The sequence below is a fragment of the Tachypleus tridentatus genome, chromosome 7, assembly GCF_004210375.1.
Source record: "Tachypleus tridentatus isolate NWPU-2018 chromosome 7, ASM421037v1, whole genome shotgun sequence".
Classification (NCBI taxonomy): Eukaryota; Metazoa; Arthropoda; class Merostomata; order Xiphosura; family Limulidae; genus Tachypleus; species Tachypleus tridentatus.
The window spans coordinates 104,246,546-104,272,726 of NC_134831.1; the positions used below are offsets into that span (position 1 = coordinate 104,246,546).

The 26,181-nt window shown below is 33.4% G+C and overlaps 1 protein-coding gene across 1 annotated transcript in view; it reads right to left on the reverse strand.

Annotated features, from left to right (window-relative positions):
- Positions 1-3,621, reverse strand: part of LOC143256317 (uncharacterized) — a 51,969-nt gene extending 48,348 nt beyond the window's left edge. Inside the window, exon 1 of the mRNA XM_076513395.1 lies at positions 3,188-3,621. The gene's annotated coding sequence lies outside the window, so the exon portion shown is untranslated. The remainder of the gene's footprint in view (positions 1-3,187) is intronic.
- Positions 3,622-26,181: the final 22,560 nt, after the last annotated feature.

A 26,181-nucleotide genomic window follows, 5' to 3' on the forward strand; every position in this document is an offset into this window, starting at 1 on the left:
CCTCTAACTATAAATCCTTGGATTTACTGTCGTGGGCGTGTTAACATGAAATATTTTTTTTAAACCTCGAACTGTTTGTGATTTGTTTGTTTGTTTTGAATTTCGTGCAAAGCTACACGAGGACCATCTACGCTACCCATCCCAAATTTAACAGTGTAAGACAAGAGGGAAGGCAGTTGTCAATACTACCCACCGCCAACTCTTGGGCTTCTCTTTTACCAGTGGGATTAAACGTCACATAATAACACTCAAACCAATGAAAGGACGAGCATGTGTGGTGTGACGGGGATTCAAAGCTGCGACTCTCAGAGTGCGAGTCAAGCACCCTAAACACCTGGCTATGCCGGGCCCTAACTGTTCCTGAATGTTCTATGTGCATTCTTTAGTTATTAAGAATTAAGTGTAACGTTAATTCAGTTGATGTTTCAAGTACATTTTAATAATAGTCAAAAAACAAAACAACCTGAATGGTGCTTTCAGAACATTTCAATGAAAACAAAACAATTAGCACGAATACTCTAAAATCCAGAAAACTTCTGCACGTGTCTTGTGTAGGAAACTAATGTTTGTCTGCCGTTTTGTGTCAGACGACTTGTCTGATTCTAAATGCTAGACGACTGCTGATGTATTTTATTGAACAAACGGTTTTTTATCTCGTAAAAATGTTTGCCTCGCGACTTGTGGTAAATAAATCTCCCTGATTTATGTCGTTTAAAAAGTTTCGTGTTTTGAGCTAGGGAACACTTACTTGACTACGAAACACACTGTTGACATGAACGTGCTTTGAAAACAATGTAAGAAAAACCCATACATTGAATAAGTGAAGTGAGGTAAAAATGTCATTGCCCACTATTCAGTTCTTTATACGAAAAATCGACACATAATAGTAAGTTTATTTATCATTATTATTATGACTCTCACCGAGTTATGTTGTAAGCTATGCCGATAAAGGGTGGTCATTCCTCGAAACCGATAAGGTTAATTGGCAGTGGGTGAATCAAATAATATAATAAGAATTATCTAGAAACTCACGTGGTCGTGAAATTGTAGCTTCGATCGCTTTTTAATTTTAAAGACTTATATGTGTTAAAGGAATATGCTTAATAACTATCAATTATATATATATCTATTGAACTTTGAAATCACGCGTGTTTTTATAGAAAAGGACTCGAAATTTTAAAGCCCAGAAAAATATAAATTAAGAAAAACATTATTAAGAAAAACATGCAAGTAAACATTATGAAAATGGAAATTATTAGACGTGAGCACCCACATAAATCTTTCATATTTTTTACATAATTATTTCCTGCAAATTTTTCTGACTAATTTTTTCCTTCAGTATATTTCATTTCATCTGTGGCCCGAGCATTGCCTCATAATATAGCATCACAGGATATGGATCGAAAGATCCGGGGTTCAAGATCCTGGTGAATAAGCTCCGCACATTTAACTGAGTGCTTTATTACCAGTTGATCCTCTAATGAACTTTCTTGAAACGGATAAAGGTGTTATTGTTGGCGGCAAATGTGACAGATTTGTGATTTAATTTCAGAATTATGGGCATTATGTTTAATTCAAAGAGGTCACTAACCTGTTTATGAGGGGACGTACAGATTGAAACTTCTAGTTCTATTAATAGTTGTCCAAGGATAAACTACGGCCCGGCATGGTCAAGTGTTTAGGGCGCTCGACTCGTAATCTGAGGGTCGCGGGTTTGAATCCCCGTCACACCGAACATGATCGCTCTCTCAGCCGTGAGGCTATTATAATATGACGGTCAATCCCAGTATTCGTTGGTACAAGAGTAGCCCAAAAGTTGGTGGTGGGTGGAGACGACTGGCTGCCTTCCCTCTAATCTTACACTGGTAATTAGGGACGGCTAGTGCAAAATAACCCTCGCGCATTTTAGAGAGAAATTAGAAAAAAACAACAAAAACAAACTAACGATAGGCTACTACAACAAATAAACATTAAGTTGTAGTTAAAATAACTATCATTAAAGGATATGAGTTTAGTTTTGTTGTTTCGTTGATGTATACAATATAAACACTTGGAACTTAAAACAAATGAATATTTTGTTTGTTTGTTTCAGAATTTTGCGGAAAGCTACACGAAGGCTATCTGTACTAATCCTAATTTAGCAGTGTAAGAATAGAGAGAACACAGCTATTCATCACCACCCACAGCTAACACTTGGGCTACTCTTTTACGAATAGCGGAATTAACCGTCACATTGTAACGTCACCACGACTGAAAGAGCGTACATGTTTGGTGTTACGGGGATTCGAACCCTCGACCCTCAGAGTGTGAGTTGAGCGCCCTAACCACCTGGCTATGCCATGCCTGCAAATGACAAAGCGATTGTGCTGCTGAGAAGCTACTGTTCTCCTAATCAATCTGCTGTTTGTTATTACTTCGTTCAAGTATACTTAATTAACTTATATTTACATTCAAGGACATATTACTAATTATTCTCTTTTACAGAGACAAAAGCGAATTTTTATTTCATTATTCATGTGCTGTTTAACGCCAGTCCGAGGTCGTTTTGTTGGGTTCATTTGAAACATTTCGGTTTTTGTGAGTAAACAATTGGACTGATCATTTTTGCTTTTGAAAAGAGACTTGTAAATACAGCAGAATTTACTTAAATAAGTTTGAAAACATTTAGCACTTCATTTTTAATATACGTTCTACTGCTGTCGTCTTATTCTCCACCTAGCCTCATTTCAGAAGTTCATTAAATTAACTCAAACAGGGCCCGGCATGGCCAAGCGTGTTAAGGCGCTCGACTCGTAATCCGAGGGTCGCGGGTTCGAATCCCGGTCGCACGAAACATTCTTGCCATTTCAGCTGTGGGGGCGTTATAACGTGACGGTCAATCCAACTATTCGTTGGTTAAAGAGTAGCCCAAGAGTTGGCGGTGGGTGGTGATGACTAGCTGCCTTCCTTCTAGTCTTACACTGCTAAATTAGGGACGGCTAGCGCAGATAACCCTCGAGTAGCTTTGCGCGAAATTCAAAATCAAACAAACAAACAATTAACTGAAACAAAATGTTCTAATAACGTTTATTAATTCACGCGGCAGTTTCAAGTAAAATATACAGAATAACTGTTCATAAAAAATAAAGAAAATATAATGCGACGAAAATAAGAGCTGTTAATTGTTGCATAGTATACTATAACTTACTTTTAATGTAGGTATTTCCACTCCCTGAAATAACCATAAAATATTCGATTCGATTTCGTATCAAATGCACCAGTCTGCTTCAGGTATATAGTTTACAAACTGCACAATATACACTAACTTCTGATTCGCATACACTTTCTAACGCGCTGTTAGAATTCGTAATTCTACACCCACAACAAGAAGAGCTATGAACAACACAGGGAACTCCGTGTTTTGCATACAATTGTGCACGATAGCATCTGGTGTGAATCATGGACAGACTCCAACTGTCACTGCACAATACCAGGAACTTTCGTAAAATTATCCTGACCGAAAAACTTAAACAATCAACTTCCCGGGTAACGCTGTCGCGCCTCGTGCGTCCAAACTTGTCCACCTTGATACTATCCAATGATTTCACTGAGTTTACAGTTCCCTTTGCATAAGGCAGCTCAGGGAGCGTGAAGACAAGACGATTCTATGAGGTTACATGTGTATATAAACACACACACTTAAGATACATTTTGGCGGGTACCTGTATTTACTTAGGTTGTGCCTGTGCAGCTTCAGTTTTGGTTCATTTCCTCTAACTGTTGACGTTGTTGGTTAAGCGTGACCGAGCATAGAACACAGTTAACGTCCACTTTTCACCTGTGACTCTATAATAAATGAAATGTTAACAATAGGAACATAAAATATACAGTTGTTTCTATAACACATTAGTATTTCAAATTAACGTAAAATGTTATAATATGTCTTTTTTAATTAGACATCTTTGGGGCATGATTTTGATAGTCTTAAAAATCAGTTGATAACGTAGTGTAACAAAGAAAATATTTATTACGGAACGATCGACTTCTTATTAAACTAACTAGCCGTATTTGAATATCTCAAAAACACTTCAACTAAATATATTTTGTTGTTTTTTTATATTGTCTCTGAGTCTTTATATGACTCACCAACAAAAATATTTCATTGTTAGCATCTAAAGAACAGACCTTGTGGCCACATGCAGAAACAAATTAATACAAAATACAATTCAATAATAACAGTTATGTTTCATTTATGTTGTATTACATTAAATTTTATAGTTTACTCCTGATAGAAAAATAGATCATTTCAAATACTTTTGATAAATAGGTTTGACAGACTTGTTTCATTATAACAACAACTTAGAAACCTGATTCTAAAACAACTTATCCGTCTTATTATATATTACAATGATGATAGTATGAGGTTAAAAACCTTGTTATATTGTAATGATGATTGTATCAGGTTAAAAGCCTTGTTATATTATAATGATGATTGTATCAGGTTAAAAACCTTGTTATATTGTAATGATGATTGTATCAGGTTAAAAACCTTGTTATATTGTAATGATGATTGTATCAGGTTAAAAACCTTGTTATATTGCAATGATGATTGTATCAGGTTAAAACCTTGTTATATTGTAATGATGATTGTATCAGGTTAAAACCTTGTTATATTATAATGATGATTGTATCAGGTTAAAACCTTGTTATATTGTAATGATGATTGTATCAGGTTAAAACCTTGTTATATTATAATGATGATTGTATCAGGTTAAAAACCTTGTTTTATTATAATGATGATTGTATCAGGTTAAAAACCTTGTTATATTATAATGATGATTGTATCAGGTTAAAAACCTTGTTATATTGTAATGATGATTTATCAGGTTAAAAACCTTGCTATATTATAATGACCATTGTATCAGGTTAAAAACCTTGATATATTATAATGATGATTGTATCAGGTTAAAAACCTCGTTATATTGTAATGATGATTGTATCAGGTTAAAAACCTTGCTATATTATAATGATGATTGTATCAGGTTAAAAACCTTGTTATATTGCAATGATGATTGTATCAGGTTAAAAACCTTGTTATATTGTAATGATGATTGTATCAGGTTAAAAACCTTGTTATATTGTAATGATGATTGTATCAGGTTAAAAACCTTGTTATATTATAATGATGATTGTATCAGGTTAAAAACCTTGCTATATTATAATGATGATTGTATCAGGTTAAAAACCTCGTTATATTGTAATGATGATTGTATCAGGTTAAAAACCTTGTTATATTATAATGATGATTGTATCAGGTTAAAAACCTTGTTATATTATAATGATGATTATATCAGGTTAAAAACCTTGTTATATTATAATGATGATTGTATCAGGGTAAAGACCTTGTTATATTACAATGATAATTGTATCAGGTTAAAAACCTTGTTATATTGCAATGATGATTGTATCAGGTAAAAAACCTTGCTATATTAAATGATGATTGTATCAGGTTAAAAACCTTGTTATTTATAATGATTATTAGTCTCAAAATCGCCTGAAGACATGGACAGCCACAGCTAGACGTGACAGACAGAAAAGTACTGTGAATAATGTACACGTAAACAAAGACAAATCAACACCTCCAGTCTCCTGTATTTTATATCAACACCTACAGTCCTCTTTATGTTATATCAACACCTACAGTCCTCTTTATGTTATATGAACACCTACAGTCCTCTTTATGTTATATCAACACCTACAGTCCTCTTTATGTTATATCAACACCTACAGTCCTCTTTATGTTATATGAACACCTACAGTCCTCTTTATGTTATATGAACATCTACAGTTCTCTTTATGTTATATCAACACCTACAGTCCTCTTTATGTTATATCAAAACCTACAGTCTCCTGTATTTTATATCAACACCTAGTGTTCTCTGTATGTTATATCAACACCTACAGTCCTCTGTATGTTATACCAACACCTACTGTTCTCTGTATGTTATATCAACACCTACAGTCTCCTGTATGTTATATCAATACCTACAGTCTTCTATATATTATTCTCACTTTTCCGATTTCCAGATCCTTTGCAGATCTTACTCTACACAGTTAGTTGTGGTTGGTAAAGTTCAAAACGTGTAAACTTCTTCTACAATAGGTTTTATTGGGCATTGATGGTATTATGTCTTTGTTTTTGTTCTTAATCAAACAAATTTCATTCACATTATACTTATCTTACCATACACAATTATCAAATTAACAGTCATCACTATGCTTATCTTACTATACACAATTATCAAATTAACAGTCATCACTATACTTATCTTACTCTACTCAATTATCAAATTAACAGTCATCACTATACTTATAATACCATACACAATTATCAAATTAACATTCAACACTATGCTTATAATACCATACACAATTGTCAAATTAACAGTCATCCCTATACTTATCTTACCATACTCAATTGTCAAATTAACAGTCATCACTATATTTATCTTACTCTACTCAATTATGAAATTAACAGTCATCCCTATACTTATCTTACTCTACTCAATTATCAAATTAACAGTCATCACTATACTTATCTTACTCTACTCAATTGTCAAATTAACAGTCATCACTATACTTATCTTACTCTACTCAATTATCAAATTAACAGTCATCCCTATACTTATCTTACTCTACTCAATTATCAAATTAACAGTCATCCCTATACTTATCTTACTATACTCAATTATCAAATTAACAGTCATCACTATACTTATCTTACTCTACTCAATTATCAAATTAATAGTCATCACTATACTTATCTTACTCTACTCAATTATCAAATTAACAGTCATCACTATACTTATCTTACTCTACTCAATTATCAAATTAACAGTCATCCCTATACTTATCTTACTCTACTCAATTATCAAATTAACAGTCAACACTATGCTTATCTTACTCTACTCAATTATCAAATTAACAGTCATCACTATACTTATCTTACTCTACTCAATTATCAAATTAACAGTCATCCCTATACTTATCTTACCATACACAATTGTCAAATTAACAGTCATCACTATACTTATCTTACCATACACAATTGTCAAATTAACAGTCATCACTATACTTATCTTACTCTACTCAATTATCAAATTAACAGTCATCCCTATACTTATCTTACTCTACTCAATTATCAAATTAACAGTCATCCCTATACTTATCTTACCATACACAATTGTCAAATTAACAGTCATCACTATACTTATCTTACTCTACTCAATTATCAAATTAACAGTCATCCCTATACTTATCTTACTATACTCAATTATCAATTTAACAGTCATCCCTATACTTATCTTACCATACACAATTGTCAAATTAACAGTCATCCCTATACTTATCTTACTCTACTCAATTATCAAATTAACAGTCATCCCTATACTTATCTTACTCTACTCAATTATCAAATTAACAGTCATCACTATACTTATCTTACTCTACTCAATTATCAAATTAACAGTCATCACTATGCTTATAATACCATACAGAGTGACCAAATTAACAGTCATTTCTATATTTATTACACTATACTCAATGATCAAATTAACAGTCATTACCATACTTGTCATACTGTACTGAATGATCAAATTAACAGTCATCCCTATACTTATCATACTACACTCAATGATCAAATTAACAGTCATTACCATACTTGTCATACTGTACTGAATGATCAAATAATCAGTCATTACCATACTTATCATACTACACTCAATGATCAAATTAACAGTCATTACCATACTTGTCATACTGTACTGAATGATCAAATTAACAGTCATCACCATACTTATCATACTACACTCAATGATCAAATTAACAGTCATTGCCATACTTATAATACTACACTCAATGATCAAATTAACAGTCATTACCATACTTATAATACTACACTTAATGATCAAATTAACAGTCATTACCATACTTATAATACTACACTCAATGATCAAATTAACAGTCATTACCATACTTGTCATACTGTACTGAATGATCAAATTAACAGTCATCACTATACTTATCATACTACACTCAATGATCAAATTAACAGTCATTACCATACTTATAATACTACACTCAATGATCAAATTAACAGTCATTACCATACTTATAATACTACACTCAATGATCAAATTAACAGTCATTACCATACTTATAATACTACACTCAATGATCAAATTAACAGTCATCCCTATACTTATCTTACTCTACTCAATTATCAAATTAACAGTCATCCCTATACTTATACTCTACTCAATTATCAAATTAACAGTCATCCCTATACTTATCTTACCATACACAATTGTCAAATTAACAGTCATCACTATACTTATCTTACTCTACTCAATTATCAAATTAACAGTCATCACTATACTTATCTTACTATACTCAATTATCAATTTAACAGTCATCCCTATACTTATCTTACCATACACAATTGTCAAATTAACAGTCATCCCTATACTTATCTTACTCTACTCAATTATCAAATTAACAGTCATCCCTATACTTATCTTACTCTACTCAATTATCAAATTAACAGTCATCACTATACTTATCTTACTCTACTCAATTATCAAATTAACAGTCATCACTATGCTTATAATACCATACAGAGTGACCAAATTAACAGTCATTTCTATATTTATTACACTATACTCAATGATCAAATTAACAGTCATTACCATACTTGTCATACTGTACTGAATGATCAAATTAACAGTCATCCCTATACTTATCATACTACACTCAATGATCAAATTAACAGTCATTACCATACTTGTCATACTGTACTGAATGATCAAATAATCAGTCATTACCATACTTATCATACTACACTCAATGATCAAATTAACAGTCATTACCATACTTGTCATACTGTACTGAATGATCAAATTAACAGTCATCACCATACTTATCATACTACACTCAATGATCAAATTAACAGTCATTGCCATACTTATAATACTACACTTAATGATCAAATTAACAGTCATTACCATACTTATAATACTACACTCAATGATCAAATTAACAGTCATTACCATACTTGTCATACTGTACTGAATGATCAAATTAACAGTCATCACTATACTTATCATACTACACTCAATGATGAAATTAACAGTCATTACCATACTTATAATACTACACTCAATGATCAAATTAACAGTCATTACCATACTTATAATACTACACTCAATGATCAAATTAACAGTCATTACCATACTTATAATACTACACTCAATGATCAAATTAACAGTCATTACCATACTTATCATACTACTAATAGTTAGATTTGTAAAATTTGATGATCATAATTTTGATTTGAAGAGGATAAGTTGATGCTTCTAATAGAACAAAAAAATTCTATCTCGTTTCACCTATATTGGTTCAGTAACGATCTGGTTTGAAATGTCGTTTCGAAACTTGGGTAGGTTCCCTGTAAGTGCCTACATTAAATGATTCAAACCACTTACCCTTTGCTGATCACCTAGAATCAATGTTTTTTTTTTCTAATTCATTATTTAATGAACCCGAAGTTTGAAATGATTAGTGGAAACAATAGGAATGTTGTGTTCTTATGCTCAGATGCCCCGTAGTGGGCAGAGCACAGATAGCCCATTAGGAAGCTTTGTGCTTAATTTATAAACAAACATTATTTCAAATTTAAAAATTATTTTATGAATAATATTCACACAACCAATTAAATAATTTTGTTCTATGTTACTTGTATTCCTCGTGTTGTCGAGAGCAAAACACACAAGCCACCAACTCGAGGAAGTTTACATGTGGAACAAAAAAACTCGTATATATACACAACTGAGTAAGAATCACATAACTTCTTTATTAGTACAGGTTTAAACAGTTCATTTATTACAAACTCTCAAGGTTATCTTGAAACAAAACTAGCTTTATATTTTTTAAATTCTTCATTCAAAAAATTTCGATATTTATTAAGAAGGCCTTCTATTATGATCAGTAACACAGACATAACATTAGTTATCAACTACATCAACACGATAAATCCTCTAGGTTATAATCTATATAACTGTATTAACAATTCTCCTGAGACGTCTTTAAGTAATATCACTTTAAACATTTTGAAATATTCTATTTTTTTAATGCAGTCAATTTTCTTCAGTTTTCTTTCATTAAACATTATACATTATTGATCTTTAAGTGAAATAATTTTAGACTAGATCAGAAATGGTGTACTTACAAGTAAGTTGTGCAGTGAACTTTATATAGATTCTGGATGACTGTCATCTTTTGTGTTTGGAGTCAGAACAAATCTCAGAAGAAACTTAAAATTTTGAGTTGGAAACACGGAAGTACATGCAAAATTTTAGGGTTTTCCTATTATTCAAACAAATTAGTGAGTGTTCTTCTAAGAGTAGTTCTTTTAAATCGATTGATACAAGTGGGAACTTCCATCGAGTGGATTATTCCATCCCACTGTAACCAAAGACCACTTCGTTATTGATTCTTACAGAACTTATCTGTATCCCTTATTTAATATCTTTGGCCAAATTATCCAAGACAATTAATTCAGGGTGTATAGTGACAAACCGTGTAACGTATGTCTCTTCATCAAGGTTAATTCCCTCGGTGATTTTGCTCGCTGTCCTGTTAACATTGATTCATTTCGGCAGGAGATTTATCTAAACAACTGGGGTTTTTACCTCAATATACCACGTCTGTTTGGTACTGGAATTCATAGGTGTGAATTTTCTCACCTCTAGGTCAGGACACGGAATGTGACTTTAGCAAACTCCTACAATGGATCCTCCTTATTTGGTAGTGTGATTCATTAGTTATCACCCACGTTTCTTTATAGCATTTTCAATCTGCTGCTTTCTCCATCCTCTACACAATATACGTTATAAAATAATAATATGTAGTCCTTGAAAATCTTTAAACATGTATATACTAAGGATTTGTATCCATAGACAATTCACATATCAACAAATGGATAATTATTTCATGAAATTATTAATATAAAAACAAACATTTTCACAGGGTCAGCATTCTAATCAACAGATACTAAAGTAGATATCTGTCCCACTGACTAACCACTGTTTTCCCCTTCTGTAATTTTATTATGTATATGCGTAACTGGAGACATGAAGTCAAAACAATAACTATCAACTTGAAGTATACATAGCTAGAAGTATGAAATCAAAATAGAATTATCAAGTTGACAATTATATGTTTAATTAATTATGTTTATTTTTAGTTATTATCTATGTAGTTAACTTGACAGGTGGGTAGTAATTAATACATAAATATCAATTAATCTACGCACATGATACATGACACATACATGCCGTTAAGAAAGATTAATACGTATATTTTTAATTATCAAAATGGCTACAACGACACATTAAATACTCTAAACACAATAAACAAAAAAACACGAACTATAGCATTCTTTTAATTCCAGGGAAAAATAGAATAAAAAAAACAGTCTTCATGCAAGGGGGTAAGCCACAAAACATTGAATTGTGAAGAAGACACTATTATTATAAACAATACATATGTTGCTTTTAACAAAACACTATTACCATCAAATTGATACTGTTACTATCAACAAGACACTATTACTATCAACAAGACACTATTACCATGAACAGGACATATATTACCATCAACAAGATAAAAATTGCTTTCAACCTGACACTAATACCATCAGCATGACACTATTACAATCAACATGACCATATTACAATCAACATGACACTATTACTATCAACAAATCACTGTTACCATCAACAGGACATATATTACCATCAATAGGACATACATTATCATCAACAAGACACTATTACTATCAACGGGACATTATTACTATCAACGGGACATTATTACTATCAACGGGACATTATTACTATCAACAAGACACTATTACTATCAACGGGACATTATTACTATCAACGGGACATTATTACTATCAACAAGACACTATTACCATCATCAAGACATATATTACCATCAATGTGACACTATTACTATCAACATGACATTATTACTATCAACAAGACACTATTACTATCAACAAATCACTGTTACCATCAACAGGACACTGTTACTATCAACAAAACATTATCAGAAGTGCTTTTACTGGGTGAATATTCAGTAAACACTTTATAAAAAATATAACAACTACTAGCATGTTCTCCATATCGCACTTTGTTCATTTTTATATAGGGAGCGTTTGTTTGTTTGTTTTTGAATTTCGCGCAAAGCTACTCGAGGGCTATCTGCGCTAGCCGTCCCTAATTTAGCAGCGTAAGACTAGAAGGTAGACAGCTAGTCGTCATCATCACCCACCGCCAACTGTTGAGCTACTCTTTTACTAAAGAATAGTGGGATTGACCGTAACATTATAACGCCCCACGGCATTTATCATTATGCATTCGCTGCATTAATACTTCAAAGATGAAATACGACATCAAGTAAATTAAAGCTATTGGAAGCCAGACAGTATCACTTAATATTCACTAATTGATGTGTAACTGTTAGATGTCAAACAATATCATTTAATACGATACTAAGTAAATTGCAACTGTATCGTTTGAAATCCAACAGTATCGTTTAATACAACGCCAAGTAATGTGTGACCATTGGAAGTCAAATAATATCGTTTAATACGACACCAAGTAAAGTGTAACTGTTGGATGTCAAACAATGTCATTTAATACGATACCAAATAAAGTTTAGTTGTTGGAAATTAAACAATTTCACGTATTATAACACCAAGTAAAATATTATTGTTGAGAGTCAAACAGCATAATTTATTATAACACAAAGTAAAATGTAACTGTTGGAAATCAAACAGCATAATTTATTATAACACAAAGTAAAATGTAACTGTTGGAAATCAAACAGCATAATTTATTATAACACAAAGTAAAATGTTACTGTTGGAAATCAAACAGCATAATTTATTATAACACAAAGTAAAATGTTACTGTTGGAAATCAAACAGCATAATTTATTATAACACAAAGTAAAATGTTACTGTTGGAAATCAAACAGCATAATTTATTATAACACAAAGTAAAATGTTACTGTTGGAAATCAAGCAGTATAATTTATTATGATATCAAGTGTTGGATGTTGGATAGCGTCAAGCAGCTGTTTATTACATTCATTCAAAAATGGGTCCGGCATGGCCAGGTGGTTAAGGATCTTGTCTCGTAATCTGAGAGCCTCGGGTTCCAATCTCCATCACAGAAAACATGCTCGCCCTTTTAGACGTGGGAGCGTTATAATATGAGAATCAATCCCACTAGTTGTTGGTAGAAGACTACCCCAAGAGTTGGCGATGGGTAATGATGACTAGCTGCCTTCCCTTTAGTCTTACACTGCTTAATTATGGACGGCTAGCGCAGATAGCCCTCGTGTAGCTTTGCGCGAAATTTAAAATAAACCTTCACGAATGAAAGTTATACTTGACATAAACAGTGGGTACGCTATACATTGTTGACTATATGAATATTGCCATCAGCTTCCTCTAACGATAAGTACTTCTGACATTAGAATCGCATTTCTTTTCCCTCAATAAATAATCTAGAAAATGGTACAGCTCTCTCAAGTATGGGCATTAGAATAGACCGACTAAATTTATAATAGCTCTGTGTCATTGTGTGAAGAAAAAATAACTTAAATAAATTTATCAAAACTTTAAATTAGGCTTTGAATAAAAAAGTAGATTATGGAGACATTTTAAAGTATCTAATGAAATTTGGATTTTCCATAAACATTTGTTTATGGAATTATTTTTTGAAAAGAAAACCACAATCTAATATTTTATGGCGCTGCCATCTACCGGGACAAACGTCATAATCGTGTCGGAAAGAACGAGAAGTACTGATGTTTGCTGTCTACTGTCTCTCTCCTGAACATCGCTCAAGAATCGACAAGATTTGCGGGTCAGCTTTCGTAGATGAGATTTCTACAACCAACTCCACTCCATTTAATCGTAAAAAGTCGACAGAGGTAATTTTATTTCGACGCAACTATTTAAAGCAGTAGAAATTAAAATTAGTCAATTGAAAACTTAAATTACATTAACTCGCAAACATTAGAAACTGTTTTTAGGTATTGAAGAAAAGTTTTATTTTGACAGTTGATATCCTCTACTAAGCTAACTAGTAGAAACAAAACTGAAACCTTTATTTATTATACTTAAAATTCTCTTTTGATTTTAACGGTATTCCGTTCTGTTACTTTTATTTCAAGCATTAAATAAACAAGGGTATATACAATCTGTACTTTAGTGTAGGTGCTTTGTATAGGAGTATCTGATAACTAGAAACGTAAGGGTCTTCCTTTTTTCACTTTAGTTTCTATATACTCAGAAATAGATATAGATAAAACTATTTTTTACATCAGTTACTTGCATCCTCGATAGGACAGCCTTACGTCTTCGGATTTACGACGCAAGCGTGTGTTTTCCTTATAGCAAAGCCACATCCCCTGAGTCCACCGAGGGGAATCGTACCCCTGATTTTAGCGTTGTAAATCTGTAGGCTTACTGCTGTACTAGCGGAAAGCATTTACAATGCTAAAATAAGGCTTTCGATATCCCTCAGTAGATGGCTAGATGTGGCTTTTCTGTGAGAAATCACACACACCAGTTGTTTGAGGTGAAGGACAGATTTTCGCAAAAAACATCAAACATTTTAAAAACATATTACAATTAATAAAAACATGTATAATATAGGTTTTCGGTAAAAAATAATCGCTTCTTAATATTTGTAGTAAGTTATCAAGAAACGGCAAGATAAACTTTACTACAGATTTGGAGACTTAAAATGAGATATAATGCGACAGAAATATTTTCTTTTCAAATTATAAACAGTTTGAAAACACACAAATACCGTGAACAGCACACTTATAATTGTTTTATTTTATTCGTAACGTTTGTATTACGGGTTGAAAGTGCTCTAAAGTGTTCGTTTCCCTCTTTATAAATTTTACACAAAACTGCTAGGCCTCGGCATGGCCAAGTGTGTTAAGGCGTTCGACTCGTAATCCGAGGATAGCACAAAGCTAGTCGAGGGCTATCTGTGCTAGCCGTCCCTAATTTAGCAGTGTAAGACTAGAGGGAAGGCAGTTAGTCCTCACCACTCACCGCCAACTCTTAGTCTACTCTTTTACCAACGAATAGTGGGATTGACCGTCACATTATAACGCCCCCACGGCTGAAAGGGCGAGCATGTTTGGCGCGACCGGGATACGAACTCGCGACCCTCAGATTACGAGTCGCACGCCTTAACACGCTTGGCCCAATTGAAACTAACTAAAACATTGAAATAATTTCAATTCTAGGTTTTATAAGTTAAAAGCTTAAGTGATAACTACAGCGTTGTTTACGAATAATCAGAACTTTTTGTTTTAGGATCACATTTATTTTAACAAGTATATTTCAGTCTAAAAACTCATTAAACTACTTTTTGTTTTAGGATCACATTTATTTTAACAAGTATATTTCAGTCTAAAACTCATTAAACTACTTTTTTGTTTTAGGATCACATTTATTTTAACAAGTATATTTCAGTCTAAAAACTCATTAAACTACTTTTTGTTTTAGGATCACATTTATTTTAACAAGTATATTTCAGTCTAAAAACTCATTAAACTACTTTTTGTTTTAGGATCACATTTATTTTAACAAGTATATTTCAGTCTAAAAACTCATTAAACTACTTTTTGTTTTAGGATCACATTTATTTTAACAAGTATATTTCAGTCTAAAAACTCATTAAACTACTTTTTGTTTCACATGGTAATTTTGTTTCAATTTTATGTTGCATTTATATTTGATAGAAAACACATTATTACAGGCAAAAACATGTTTTCTTGGCACGTATCATTATTAAACAAAGAAATGACTACGTTTGAGGAAAATAAAGGATATCCTATTTTATTCATATCTCTGTAAATGGTTTGGAAAAAAATGTATATTTTACCACAGGTTTACCACATATTTGTAATACTGGCTTTAGTGCATATCTAACATGTGATTTATTACTAGCGATGTTACGAGCAGAACGAATATATACAACTTTTCTTTACTGTTTGTTTTTGAATTTCGCGCAAAGCTACTCGAAAGCTATCTGCGCCAGCCGTCTCAAATTTAGCAGTGTAAGACTAGAGGGAAGGCAGCTATTCCTCACCACTCACCGCCAACTCTTGGTCTACACTTTTACCAAAGAATAGTGGGATTGACCTTAACATTATAACGTCCCCACGGCTGAAAGGGCGAACATGTTTGGTGCGAACGGAATTCGAACCCGCGACCTTCAGATTACGAGTCGAACGCCTTAACACGCTTGGCCATGCTTTGTTTACTGTATTTTGGCTAAAAACAAAACAAATTCATTCAGTCGTTAACATGGACGTTAATGTAATGATATAGAACATAAAATTCTGGTACACTACAGCAATTTGCACATACATGTATGTAGTAAATTTTTTAATAGAAGAAACCCGTGGTCAGTCAGAGAACTGATCAATTATCTTGGGAACTGTTGATAAACATGTTGACCCTGCAAAAGTTTCTGGTTTTTCTGTAAATAATTTTTATCCTTGGTAATTATCATTAGACATGGGTGATATGAAGAAATAATATTAAGCGCCATCTATTTTATTTTCATAAACCAAAGGCACAGCGATAAGCTCGTGAACTTATAACGCTAGAAACCGGCTTTCGATACCCGTGATGGGCACAGCACTGATATCTCATTGTGTAGCTCTGTGCCTAATTGCAAAGTAACCAAATAAAGTAAACGGATTTTTGAATGTTTTAATAAGATGACCTTCAAAAGTAAGAAATATAAAGTCACTAGCCATGTTAGGTGATATACCAATAATTTATTACATAATTAAAACTTGGAAGGTATTTCATCAAGCTAGTAAGTCAACATTTATTTTGTCACTACTACTGTGTCAAATGAATCGATTAATTGAACAACGCTTTAAATTCAATAAATTATTAACATATTTGAAGGGTTAAGAATATTATGTTTATATAAATATAATAGCATTGTCTGTTTTATGTTAATAACTACTTCGCAGGGTATGAATGGATTTTCACCAAATTTGGTATGGAGACTTTTTTGATCTATGTGGAAATACATAGAAATTTTCAGTTTTGATTTTTTAAAATATTTACGAGTTATATGGATTATTTTTACAAGTGTATCTAAAGAAAGGAATTTTTTATTTCTGAAGATAACCTTTCATTGGTCATGAATTTATATAACTTCCGTACTCATTTTTTATTTTCATTTTATTTATTTTATTCTATATTTATTTATTTTTATAACATTTTTATGTTTATCTTTTTTTTATATTCTAATTTTAGCTTGGGAGAGCAGTCACCTTCCCACATCTGTCTGCAAGCAGTGAAGGGTGATATAGATGAGAGACGTTATGGGCTTGAGCACCCACATCTCGCTCTCCTAGTTTCTTTTTTTGCTTTACGTGAGACTAGCGAATTAATTGGAGGTTAAGACGATAAACGATTTATCCCCATCATAATGTGGGTCCTACATTCTCTGTCACCTCCAAAACCTAGGATGCATTTTATAATATCACGATGTAACTTGTACCCTAGGATCCTTTTTTTAAAATATGCAGCGTATTTTGTTTCTTGTTAATATGTTTTGTTTATGGTTTAAAGATTTTTGGTTGCAATATACATATATGTATCTGTATATGTATGTCAGAAAACTCGAGTCTTTCCACCCCTTTTGTTTTTATGAAACTGTTTTTGGCACTACAGGCTACTCTTCAGTTTAAACATTATAAAACCAGAAACAAATAAACAATTTTTCAAAAGTAATAAAAGCTAAGTTTAAAATCTCCCCGCCATTGACTCAAGTATAAGTTTCTGAGCTTATGATGTTACTCACTCAGTAGACTTACAAGGTTAAAACGCGGATTCGATAGTCGTGGTTGGTAGGTGCACAGAGAGCTTATTGTATAACTTTGTGCTTAATAGCAAACAAACAAACCAACTTACGGTGCTATGAAATCGGGTTTCGATACAGGTGGTGGACACAGAACGCATAGCCTGTTGTGTAACTTCGCGCTTAACAACTAACTATTTGAATGTGAAAATTCCTTATATAAAATATATGTTTTGTTTTTAAAATTAATTTGTCTTCGTTTTTAATTTTTCAAAATTAATATTTTAATTTAAAAGAAACTCAAGTTAAAAAATATCTTACTGATAACAATTTAAAACCCAAACCAAGTTAAAAACGAGCCTTCAGTTTAACATCAAACTTAAAATGTTTTTAACTTTGACGACTGAATTAGGACGCGCAAATTATCCAAGAAGATTTTACTTCGTTTGCCCCAAATAACCCTAATATTTCTATAAAGCGATTCACTAATATGCTATTAAAACATCTCAAACGCGCCAGAACCTCTCGCATCCTAACGTTTTTATCAATCAAAGTTTAAAGAAGCATTATAGTTTAGCACTGTAAAATCGCCATGTTTTGAAAAAAAGAACAACTGACCAATTCTTTAATTATGGTCAACTTATTTTATTGTACTGCAGATTTACGCAGTATAATAAGTTGACCGTGATTAAATAATTGGTCATTTATTGTAGTTGGTCCACGATAACCTTGACGGTCAATCTTGATGATGTTATTGTGTGCATATCTTTTGGAATATTTTCTGTAAACCATAACGTATATTAAACATCTGATGTTTCCTCACAGCCACAAATATTATTAAGGCTCAAACTGGATCATAATATTGGGAGAGTAAAATTAAGTAAATGCAATCTTTAGAAACACATTTAATGTTAAAAATAAAGTTTTGAAATTAACTTTTTATATTGTAGTTGGGTTGTTTGTTTGTTTTCAAGTTCGCGCAAAGCTACTCGAGGGCTATCTGCGCTAGCCGTCCCTAATTTAGCAGTGTAAGACTACAGGAAAGGCAGCTAATCATCACCACCCATCGCTAACTCTTGGGCTGCTCTTTTACGAACGAAGAGTGATATTGACCGTCACATTATAACGGCCCCACTGCTGAAATGGCGAGCATGATTGGCGCGACCGAGATTCGAACCCGCGACCCTCGGATTACTAGTCGAACGCCTTAACACGCTTGGCCATGCCGGGCCTTTTAGTTGGAACTGCCACGAAGTAGACTCCTCGTGTTTCGTTTATTTCAGTGAAATCACCTAACAAATAGAGTTTTTTTTCCTATACCAAAGCCACATCGGGCTATCTGCTGAGTCTTGAGAGGGAATCTAACCCCTGAATTTAACGTTGTAAGTACGTAGACTTACTGCTGTAACAGCGTGGGACTAACAAGAGCTTCCTAACGTTTCGTTTTTTGTTTTATTTTTTGATCTTTGAAAATGTTTAACAAATCTACGTATGTGCTACTTCCACCTAACCGTTCCCTACGTATGTGCTACTTCCACCTAACCGTTCCCAATTTTGACCTGATAACAGGTAGTTTTACTATCTGCTACCAACTCTTGAGCTATTCTGGTGTGATTAAATAGTGTAATACGACCGTTACCTACGGCCCCAAAGTCCGGAGCATGTTCTCACAGCAACAAACCGAGAATGAAAAAAATATTCTTCGAATTCACAGTCCTGGTATACTAATCATCGGCTCGGTCCAACCCACCTACTTTATCTTCTAATTTGTTTGGTGTAAATAGTAGGCTTAACAAACATACAACAATCCTTTGTTATCTAATGCTTCAGGACTGTTTAGAAACCACTTATATTATTTAATTAAACAGGTGGCCAGCCATAAGCAGTGATGACAATAGGTTATGTTCATTAGTAAACCGTGACTGGGTTTATTCTTTTCCACGTTTGTGGAGCCACATCTCGTACATACAGAGCCTGATGATTAGAGCGCTATGTTCGAAGACTGTTCTTGCTAGTCACGTCTAATTTTTGTAGTGATAGATAGACTACAGGCAAGGCAGATATTTAAATCCAACCCCACTAACACTTAGGCTACTCTTGTTATACCAAATATTGGGATTTTACCGTCACTCTTATAACGCATTCACGACCTAAAAGTGCAAAACGCAATTTATTTTCCTTTTTTTTAACAGCTTAGGAACGCGAACCAAGGGTCTTTAAATATATAGTTCGACAGATACTAATATACTAGTCTAAAAAAGTACATGATGAATAAAATATGTTTCATTAAAGCAAGGAATGTTTTAACCATTAACTTGTTGATAAGGTGTCTGCCATATTTTATAAAGATAATATATAGAAAATAGGAGAGCTCAAGAGAAGGGAATTGGTCGGAAGGCCTTTTTCTAACTACTTCAACTTGATCAAAGCTTGCTGAATTTTTAGCAGATGAATGAAAGAAAAAAAACATATTTTAAATTATATTCTTTTTTTACACATCTTAGTTTGTATTCAGCGAAAGTATAATATATGCAACTTCTGTGAAGTTTGAATTTTTCAGTATAGGTTTTAGAGCTGTACTTGAAATCTCTACATGTAGATATACTCCAATACCTGGCTCACCTTGAAGCTGAAGGTAAGGAGTCTTGAGAAATAGCATTATGTGACACCATGAATATTTTGATATCTGTAAATAGTGTCCCGTTACGTAATTCGTTGGTATTTCAACAGCTTTACTTATTTTACTCTTAGTAATTTTCAGTAATAAACATACCTTGTCCTCTTTCATTTTTGTAATTTTTTGTGACAACAGTGCACTGTTCTCTTTTATAGCAATAATTTTCTGTAATACCCATACACTGTCCTCTTTTATTGTAGTGATTTTCTGTAATACCCATACACTGTTATCTTTTATTGTAGTGATTTTCTGTAATACCCATACACTGTTATCTTTTGGAGTAGTGATTTTCTGTAATAACAATGCTCTGTTCATTTTATTGTAGTGATTTTCTGTAATAACCATACACTGTCTTCGTTTATTGTAGTGATTTTCTGTAATAACAATGCACTATCTTCGTTTATTGTAGTGATTTTCTGTAATAACCATACACTGTTCTCTTTAATTGTTAATGAAAGAGGCATCAGGCATAAATATGCCGGTTTTGTTAAAAGGTGCTATTACAGCACTCTCGGCACAATAAGCCATCTTAAAGCTCGAAGGTGTTTCTTACGACGTTCTCTAAAGTATCTTTATTTTTCTAGTACGTTCTTCGTCGTAAATGCTGCAAACAACGTTTCAACTTGTATTGGTGTTTGTGAAATAATTTTGTTTTGAAGACATGGTTTACATGAGATATAATTAACTGTTTGGTAATCAAAGTGAAAGGTTTGTTTGTTTATTTTCGAATTTCGCGCAAAGCTACTCAAGGCTTATCTGAGTTAACCGTCCCTACTTTAGCAGTGTAAGACTAGAAGAAAAGCTGCGAGTCATCACTACCTACCGCCAACTCTTGGGCTACTCTTTTACCAACGAATAGTAGGATTGACCGTCATATTATAACACTCCCACAGATAAAGGGTAAACATGTTTGGTGTGGCGGGGATTCGAAACCGCAACCCTCATATTACGAGTCGAGTGCCTTAACCACCTGGCCACGCCAGGCCCAAAGTAAATACGAAACTTAAGACCCTTCCAGTTGCTTTTATCACCTGTATAGAAAAACTGGATTTTTTAAAGTATTCAAATGTTAATAATTTAATGGCTGATAAAGGGTATTTGAAAACATTACGTTTTGTTGTCGAATTCCGTTTATTTTATTCTCTGGATTTATCACATTAAACAATAAGTAACTTTAGGAATCGTTTAGGTTAACCATTCTAGTTCTCACTCTTGAGAAGATGTTCTTCTTACGATAACCACGTTGTTATACAGGATGTTTAAGAAAAAAGGCGGGAACGTTTTGTTAACTGAGTGATAACAATATCTCGCTTCATGATCCAAAGGATGAGTGGAGATATATTGTAGAAGAAATAGCATTTTATATTTTCTGGTAAAGTGTTCTTACTACCTTAATCATTACATGTTATTTAAAGGATGTAAGGAGTCTCCAGATAAAGCATACTTAAATAAAAAATTTTATGTTCTTTTGGACCTAATTCTCCAAATGATCTAAAAGAACAAGGTTGGACTGCTTAAACCATCCTCCCAGACACCATGGAAAACGTCTGTATAACTTAATTGAGGATAAAATACTATTCGCCACAACGTATCCAATCATTAGTAAACTTAGTTTCTAATCTAATAACCTTGTCTCCGCTAGCCATTCATAACTTACCAATGATAGATTAGAGGAAAGACAGCTGGTCAATATATCCGTTAGATAATCTTTTACTAAAGGAAGGGAGATTGGTCGTCACGTTATATCGGCAGGTTCAGTAATGGTGATTCGAACACGCGACCAGCAAATTACGAATCGAGTGCCTTACCTTAATACATTTCATCCAAGAAAGTTTGAACTTACATATAATGTTAGTTTCAAAGTATTCGATCAACACATATTCTGTTAAAGAGTATGTAAAACAAAGACATCTCCTGAAATATCTCGGTGAATAAACATCAGTCGATTATTGTATTTAGATTAATTACTGGTGCATAACATTAGATTAATATCAAAATGTTTAAACATATTTAAGACTAATGAATATGTTATGTAGTATTGATCAAACTGTGTGTAATGAAATAGTAACACTGAATGTGACGAATTTATCGGGAGTTTATGAGTTTTTTTTGTATACAAGTCAATTAGAACTTTCTGTATCAATGTATAATTTGTGATACTTAAACATATATTAAAATAATTCGAATAAACTTTCTTTATCTGATCCAAAACAAATGTTTTTGGTAGCTGAATGATAAGTTGATGGACTTCTAACGATAAGAATCCGATTTCGAAACTCGCGATGTGTCAAGAACAACAGACGGTTGGCTACAACCAAGTAAATCAAGACACTTACCAATCAATCTAGAAGATATATAAATTTACTATGAGAACTTATTACTTTACATATATATACTGCATAACAAAGTTTTGCTTCTTGAACACTGTTGGGTGTTCCTTATAGATTTTGGTTGCTGATCACGAAAATCACATCCAGATTTACCCATCACGTACCGTTTCATTGAAATCTTCAGTTTCACCAGGACATTGCTACAATGGAAAAACGATATCAGGGCAACTGGAATCCGTCAATGCTTGCTGACTATTGTTGGACATTGCAACGTGATGCACCGGACATTGAATACAAACGAAAATCAGGAGCAAAACACTTTTAATTATGGTGAACTTAATAGGGTATTAGAAACATAAACGCATTTAAATACGTTATTGCCGGTAAACAGTTAACTGTCTATTTCTCAGAGTTCCTAAGTGATGAAGCAAAACCAAAACTATATTTGTGATTACCAACCAGACACCTGTAACAATCAGCAAAAACTTTTCAGGAAGCACAACTTTTTAAAACTATACGTATATATATATATATATACAGTTCTATTCATACTCGTTAGGACCTGCCATGGCCAAGCGTGTTAAGGCGTGCGACTCGTAATCTGAGGTCGCGGGTTCGCATCCCCATCGCGCCGAACATGCTCGCCCTCCCAGCCGTGGGGGCATTATAATGTAACGGTCAATCCCACTATTCGTTGGTAAAAAAGTAGCCCAAGAGTTGGCGGTGGGTGGTGATGACTAGCTGCCTTCCCTCTAGTCTTACACTGCTAAATTAGGGACGGCTAGCACAGATAGCCCTCGAATAGCTTTGAGCGAAATTCAAAACAATCATACCCGTTAGTACTATATTTTTCTTGGAGTCTGTTGTTAAGTCCGTCATATCTCAAAAACGGTAGGATACAGAAATGTGGAAATTATCTGGGGAATTAAGGTTATTATACGAATGTTAATGTTACATTAGTCGCACGTTGGCACCAAGGAAACCAATGTCATTTTTCACATATTTCCCAGGAGTAAATAAATAGGCCTGTCGAACGCAATGCAAGTCATTCAACCAAAATGAAATTTACAAGTCTGCAAAGAGGGGAATTAGTGAAAGGTTACTGCATCATAGGATGCGATGTCGATGCACCTCTCAGGGAATACCGTCCAGATCGTAACATTCACAGAGGGCGTTGTTTTAGTGTTTCTGTGAACGAGAATAAAATTTGCAGTTGTTATAGGGTCAGAAATTTCGTGCAGAGTTGCACGAGAGCTATCTGCGCTAGCCGTCCCTACTTCAGCAGTGAAGACTAGAGGAAAGGCAGCTAGTCATCACCACCCACCGCCAACTCTTGGGCTACTCTTTTACCAACGAATAGTGGGATTAACCGAACCATTATAAAGCCCCCACGGCTGAAAGGGCGAGCATGTTTGGTGTGATGGGGATTCGAACCCGCGACTCTCAGATTACGAGTTGAGTGCCTTAACCAACTGGCCATGCCGGGTTAAACGGTCAGTATTTAGAGAAATCGTGAGATAGAATAAGGTCAAATTAAGAAGAAACAGGTTTTTAAATGGTCGTTCGTTGCTGATCGGGTGGGTTTTTAATTTACTTATATTGGAATCAGTACTAAAACATCGATTTAGTTCTCAGAATTAGCGGCCATGTTCTTTTGTTCACGACGTTTCACACTCTTTGTTGTTATAACTTTCTTCAGTCTTTGTTGTTGGATATGTACCTCAGTAAATACGTAACCTTTGTCATTCTTCGAAACAGAAGTCTGGTGTTTGTATATGTTTGTAAGCATGATGTTTGTATATGTTTGTAAGCAAAGCCATGATCCATCTGTGTTTATAGGTAGTTTAATGAATTCTTGTTAGTTATAGTATTGATAACAATTTATAACAGTTTGTAGATTAGTTTTTAAAATTAGATGAATGTTTTCTGTTTAAGCCCAATAAATGAAATTAGGACTAACCTGTGTTTGCATTTATGTATTTTTATTTATATTAAAGCTACTGTGGATTTAATATAAATAAAAATGCAAATACAATGTGCTGCTGTTTCTGAAATTAGACGACAGACCAGAGAAAAATATAGCAACTTAGCACCACCACACCACCCACCATTAGCGCATAACTCGTATACATTCCAAGGTGTAAGAAATATTTTGTTGTTTGAACTTATAATTTAGAACTCTAGGACAGGATCAGCTAACATCCTAGGACTAGCATATAAATCCCATAAACTAGCTAAACTTTATTAGGTACTATCGGGTTTACGACCGAAAATATACCCAACAAGGACGATGTCTTATTAATGAATCAATACATATTAATAGTAGAGAGCTCGGTTTAATTTTTGAAATTATATACCATTAATCAGTCTGCTTTAAAGCCTTAATTTTATCAACTTATAAGTCTTTCGGTTCTCATCAGTAGGGTTAGCTTATCTTTGATCGGTAGTTCTAATTAATTGATAATTACAATCTTCTCATCAGTAGGGTTAGTTTATCTTTGATCGGTAGTTCTAATTAATTGATAATTATAATCTTCTCATCAGTAGGGTTAGCTTATCTTTGATTGGTAGTTCTAATTAGTTGATAATCATAATCCCTAATAAAATGTTAATCTGTTGCAAAATATTTTCAACTTTTGTCTCCACATCCGCCAGAGTTTCAAAGTTGTCGACCACGACGATTAGTTTGGATATTCTTTTGTAATTTCACTGACTCCAGTCAACCCTTCTCAACGATGGTGGCTCATCTGTATCTTCACCAATAACATGAGGCTGAGGCTTTCAATATGGTAAGAATTCATCACTGGAAACAGCACTAGCTTCAGACTCTTTGTCCCTCCCAGGCAGAAATAAGCATGGATTTACAACACTAAAATTCGTGATTCAGTTCTTCGCGGTTGACACAGTAGATATCCCAATATGGCCTTTATCTAAAATAAACAAACAGCTACATCTTCGTCTTTACTCTCTAGGTATATTTATTGGGACCATCGTCAACCGTCCCAGACACGGGTTTTAAAATCTTGTTGATTGTTACGAAAAAATCACAGGACCTCCAGGACCTTAGATCTCAATATAATTTTCACCAACTCCATGCACGCTATCTTAAATCATTGTTAAGACCTTTTTAAACTCCGAATGCTTCATTCGTATGACCTTGATTCATCATTATGACCTTCACAAACTCTGGACACTTAGTCTTTGTGGT